The 6,331-nt window shown below is 44.9% G+C and overlaps 1 pseudogene; it reads right to left on the bottom strand.

The window, feature by feature from the left end:
• Window positions 1-591: 591 nt before the first annotated feature.
• LOC146049532 (piRNA biogenesis protein EXD1-like) lies at window positions 592-1,574 on the bottom strand (annotated as a pseudogene).
• Window positions 1,575-6,331: the final 4,757 nt, after the last annotated feature.

The following is a 6,331-nucleotide window of genomic DNA, read 5'->3' as shown; positions in this document are numbered from 1 at the left end:
CTTTTGCAGTCAGTGTTACTTCACTCCTTATGCTCAGCACCATTAATCATTGTCACAATGGCATATAGGTGAAGCTGCAGCATTACCCCACTCCCATGCACAAAACCATTAGCTAAAAAAGAACCACAGGGGGCCCGTAGATAGAGGGGGACCCAGGGGCATGAAATACTGCCTGTCGGCTCAAAAAACTGTGAAAAACCCCATGTCGACCTGTCGACCTAACCCATGTCGACCTAACGCATGTGTCGACCTAAACCGTTGTTGACCTTGTCCCATGTTGACCTAGACACCTGTTGACCTTCACCCATGTCGACCTAGATCCACACCCTTTAAAATGACATCCACTGTTTTCTATGGGTGAAATGGGTTGAATGTGAATGGTACAAAAACGGTATTGAAATGGTAATATACCAGTTACAACATGTAATGTGAAAGGGGTTTAACTGGCTTTAGACCTGTTTTAAGAAACATTTACAATGTTGAAAGCAGGTTTGTAATGTGAAGGCAGCATTATAGACTACAGATTTAGAATAGATCCTTCATATGCAGATTCACTGGCACACCTCCTTTGCAGCTCTGCAGCTATTCCATTCAATGGCTTCTCTTTTCCACCCGGGTACGAAACCCTTGGCCATTGACAATGTATTTGTGTATTGCTTTCTCTCTCCTAACCTGCTGTAAAACAGAACATCGCTGAAGTTCTTTTGGAAACTCAGAACAGATCTCAGTGCTACCGAAATCATCCGATGCTCCTTGGCTATACGTATTTAAATACCCATAAACCAATAATGTAAAATCAGCTAACATGGCATCCAACATTGCTAGGCGCAGAGCCAAGAGGTGAATGACTTCCAGAGCCAATGCTTTCAGCAAATGCGGAGACATTGGACGATCAAGCCATGTATTGGGGTTATCCTTTAATAAAGTTTGCTTGTAAGTCAGGAATGAAACTTGTGAAGACAGCATGTTGAGATGTTGAGTCAAACATTCCATAAGTGAACACGTACGATTAGGAAGGAAGCCCCCGGTTTCCATGAAGAACAGGTATACATCTCCTACATGTGTATCAAAGATATTGCTAAAAACCACCTCATATTGGTGGGACAAGACATCCCCCAGCCAGCGACAGTCATGGACCACCTTTAGAATGCTTTTGTCTTCAAGCACCATTTGTAGCCCGTTTCTGAAAACTCCAGGCCCCAAGGACATCAAAAAGATAAACGCATCTTTTTGTAGCAAGCTGCAGCCAGCAAAACTTTCAGTGGTGACACATGTTCAGTCCCACTGCACCTAAGCTTAGGACTTTCTTGGTGAAATTTAATAGGATGAGAGATTCAGAAAGTGAGAGATTTGGGAAGAAATCTCCAGTTGTTTTTTAAAGCGGCAATCATTTACACTGCAAAACCAGTTTGATTTTGCAGTGTAAATGATTACCGCTTTAAAAAAACTGGAGATTTCTTCCCAAATCTCTCACTTTCTGAATCTCTCATCCTATTAAATGTCACCCACTGTCTCTGTAGATGTCAAATTGCAGGACCAAGCATAAGCTGAAACTGGTCTATCACAACATAGGGCGGTATTCAATGAGCCTGATTCGCCATGTTTTTATGGCGAATTTGTGCTGTTTGGCGAATTTTTGACTAAAACGGTGAATCACCCTATTCAATGACCACATGGCGAATACATTTGAAGGTTTTTTTCGCCATGATTCACCGAGTAGCAATCGCTATCTTTTTATGGAGAAGTGGAATGTGAACTTTTAAAATAAAGTGTTTTGTTTTTTACATTTGGTGTCAAAAAATCAGGAATTTTATTCTGAGGAGGGGCATGCTATTTTTATTCATGTGCTGTAAGCACATGAATATATATTTAATTAAAAAATATATATATATATATTTTTTTTTTTACACAGCAGCCAGCAGGGGGCGCCGGAGCCGAGCCGCTCATAGATATTCATATATTCACTGAACCCGATCGTTACGATCGGGTGTAGTGAATATACGCGGTCCCCTGCTGGCACCCCCGGGGGCAGCCTGTGCTGCCTGGCACCCGGGGAGCCCACCTCCCCCCCCACATACGCTCTGGGGCAGGCAGAGAGACTTCCATCTCCCTGCCTGCCACCGTCCTCAGGCTCCCTGCGGCGTTCGCCGCAGGAGCTCATATTCGCCGGTCAGGGGCAGCGAGCCCCTGACTCGTTGAATACCGGAGCCGGCAAGGCTCCGGAACGTGGCGAATGTGCAGCGAATCCTAAACAGGATTCGCTGCACCTCGCCGGTATTCACATTGAATACCGCCCAAAGTCTGTATCTTCATCCTCAACTGCCCATTTAATAGCCTGAGTAATGACTGTCGGAATCCCGACTGTCTGTGAAATATACCACACCCAGGGGGAGAGAGGGGATAACTCATTAAGTAAACACCCTCTGCTTCCATTTTTCATCCCCCTTTTCCATCCCCTCATTTCCCACTGCCTCCCTGTCACAATAGCGGTCACTTCACTTCATTGATCACACATGTGGCAGCCATTCTGTGGTAACTTGCTGGGGTCTTGTAATAATGTTTAATGTCTGATGGGGTCCCAGAGCAAAATAGTTTGAGAACCCCTGGCCTAAATTAACAACCATGCTTTTTATAGCAATAAAAGCCCTTATCATGTCTAATGTGATATCTCCCCATAGTTCACCAACATTAATCTAACATATATAGGGTGTCATTGATGTTATTATAATGGGTGCAGGCTATACAGTGCACATAAGTCAAGGGGGCCCACAGCAAACCATGGGGCAGATGTATTACGCCTGGAGAAGAGATAAACTGAAGATAAAGTGAAAGGAGATAAAGCACCAACCAATGAACTGTGTTTGAAAATGACAGTTGGGAGTTCATTGGCTGGTGCTTTATCTTCTTTTATACTATACTAATAACATATCTAAATAAATAAATAATATCTGCAATCATAATATTTGACAAGTATTGCCATTGTACATTTGAGAAGAAAGCACAAGGGACTTTATAAAGATGAGGTTTTTCAGTTAAAAATCCAACCTCAAGTAACCTTTCTGGGAAATAGAAGGTACATGAAAATAACAAAAGTGAATTTCACTTCAGCAACGCACATACAGAGTAATTGTATTATTTTGTGTACAAAAATAGATGCTATTTATAGCTATTAATGTCACCAAGAGAATCAATGCAGTATCCACCACAAAGCTTTCAGCGCTAGGAAGAGATCGCAGTGTTCCAAAGTCGCTTTAAGCAGAAATACAAAAGCATCTCAGTCACTGAGCGCTAATATATTTGGGAAAGGCGGCTCTTACAATTTCTCTATTGAGAAACTAAACCTATACATACATTTAATTTAAGGATTTAAAAGTGAATAAAACAAATTTTATTGTAATTTTTTTATGAAAAGGAAACTCATGGTTCATCCACATACCAATGCACATATAAAGGGCTGGTCTGAATTTGTATTCTTTGTATGTGTATATACCCAACACATTTATTGGCAAGATTGTGATGTCACTCAGGTGCTAAAAGGGAGGGGTAATTCAGTTAGGAGAAACATTTTGTATCCCAATTGCACACTGAGTGAGAAATATCTACATAATAATCAGATAATACAGGAGGTTTTGGTTGCATATTGGTTGATTCAGACCAGATCGCTGCTCTGCGAAATTGCAATCAGATACCTGCTTCCTTTAGAGTGAAATCCCAAGGCTGCAAAATTGCTTGCATAAATTACATGGTTGCCCGCTAGCTGCAAATCCATATGCAATGCACTCACTGTCTAATGATTTTCCCAGTGTGTGCCATCTGTGCATAACCCACATCCTACTCTGCCAGTATGACACAAACAGGCTAACCAAGGCCGGAGCTGATGTTACACAACCTCACTGAAATTCTTGGACACGCCAGTATTTTCCCTGACATTCCCAGATAACTGCCAGTTACCAGCACCCAAAGACCAGCTTCCTGTCCATCAAACAGCAGCCTACTTGTGATTAAAAAAACGAAATCGCAGAATTTTGACAATGTTTGGCATCATGCATTCGCACAACCAAGTTCAGGTCTGAATAACCCCATAAATCCATTAGTGTTCCATTGCTCACATTGTGCCTAATTTAGTGATGTACACATACCCAAAACTTTGTACATCGTCAATGAAGCAGAAAGGTGGGTGGGGCACAGAGTGTCCCGTGAGGGCGCCTATAAATGGGTAACTATGCTAGAGCATCGGTTTCGTGCGGCTGCTGGGATATTTATTCTGGAAAGCTGGTACAGTCACAAGGAGATTGCTGAGTCTGGATTCCACTAATGGGTGTCAGGGCTCCACCACATGACGCGTTTCGCTCTTAGGGCTTTCTCAAGGTGAAAAAGCCCTAAGAGCGAAACGCGTCGTGTGGTGGAGCCCTGACACCGATTGGAATCCAGACTCAGCAATCTCCTTGTGACTGGACCAGCTTTCCAGAATAAATATCCCAGCAGCCGCACCAATCCAGGACACTGTACCAACAAACCAGGTTGAGCCCTATACCAACAGGGGCTCCCTAGGCTGGAGAAACACAAACCAGGTTGAGCCCTATACCAATAGGGGCTCCCTAGGCTGGAGAAATACAATACTCCAACTGTCCAGTATCGGAAAACATCCATTGGGACATTACCAGGAAGCATCTATAGGAACGGACACTTAATCTCTGAGAAAATTGGGTGACTATCACGGCTCCACTTTCTATCATTTAGCATTTAGTATCAGCTTTTTTTATATATGTGGTATATTTTTTAACCTTGACCTGTTGCATATTAGTAGGTTAAAGCGCGGTTTCACACCCCCCTTTCTTTTCCATCGTCAATGAAGCGGCTCTTTCGTATGTGCAGGACACATTCTCTCCATGTGCAGAATGGGTCTTGCATGGTTGCATGCAGTGCCCCATGTGTGTGTGTGTGGTGGCAGTGCTGGCCGCCAGAAAATGGGGGTATGCCATACCTATTTTCTGGAAGTGTTGGAGGCATGGTCTGCATCTCCTGGTGCAGATTCCTTGTCAAAGCTGCAAGGGCCAGTTTGAGGCCTCCGCAGTGGCGTAACTAGGGCTGTGGAGCCCTAGCTATGGTGGGGTGCACCAGCGCCACACCACGGGTACGCAGTGACCTGCAGGAGCCAATGTCAGAATTAATGTGGGAGGGCTGTGGCTGCTCTAGTCTACGGCTGCTCTGCGAGTGAGCCGCAGTACAGAGCTGGGCTTTTGACCCTGGAAGCTTTTAAAAAAGGTTACAATGAAAAGCCTGCAGCTGCACAGGCTGCAGTCTTCTCCCCATGCTTTACAGGCAGTCCACCCGGCAGCCAAGACCCCCTGTCGGTCCAACAGCTCTTGTTGGAGATGGTGTCGGCCGGGGAGTGGGCAGTCATCTGCCACCTACCATCAGCTTCTCCTCTGACCCGGCACTCTTTCTTCTTGGACACAGCGCTGCTCCTCCTGCTACACGGGCCAGCACTGCTACTCCCTGTACACAGTGCGGCTGCTCCCCATACACAGCGCTGCTCCTCCTGCTACCTGGCACTTCTACTCCCTGTACATGGAGCCACCTCTCACTGTACACAGTGCGGCTGCTCCCCATACACAGCGCCACTGCTCCTGTGATCCAGCGCTGCTACTCCCCTTACACTGCACATCTCCATTGCATATATAGAACATTAATTTGATAACACTGAAGGCACATCTATTTATCATATACAATATTATGCTATCTTCCCATTATCTTGCTTTATTGTGTAGTAATGTCTTTATGACCGATTAGGTACACATCCAGTGCTACCAAAATAAATACATTTTAAAATAGTATGTAAAACCAAGGGTGAGGGGACTGGAGCCTACGGGCATCTTCTATGAACTGTCTGTACAGGGGAGAGAAGGTGACAGCACAGAGTTGAAGCTCCGGCGCCGGAGAGGTGATCTTGTGGCGGTGCCTGTACAGCACAGTGGAGCCCTGGTGGTGGCACTGACTATATGCATAGATAATGTGGCCCGGCGGCAGGCTGCAGCAACGAGCATGGTGTGATCCACTGCGGGATGAGCTTATGACATGAACCAACTCAGTCTGAAGGTGGCTCTTACTGTGGAGGGGGAGGGAGGAAGTAGAGATAGCAGAGGGTCTGAATAGGAATTATTATACTACATAAGATGCCTGGCTCAATTTCTCCTCTCCTTATCCATGTGTCCCCACATGGATAAGGAGAGGAGATGTACAGTGACTTACTATTATGCTTATTTTTATGTGGATCTGCAGGTGCAATCCCCATTTTTCAGGAATGACTCCTAGGACTGGGAGCTGAACA

The sequence above is a fragment of the Crinia signifera genome, chromosome 12, assembly GCF_055691185.1.
Source record: "Crinia signifera chromosome 12, ASM5569118v1, whole genome shotgun sequence".
Taxonomy (NCBI): Eukaryota; Metazoa; Chordata; class Amphibia; order Anura; family Myobatrachidae; genus Crinia; species Crinia signifera.
This window is presented reverse-complemented; position numbering and strand designations above follow the sequence as displayed.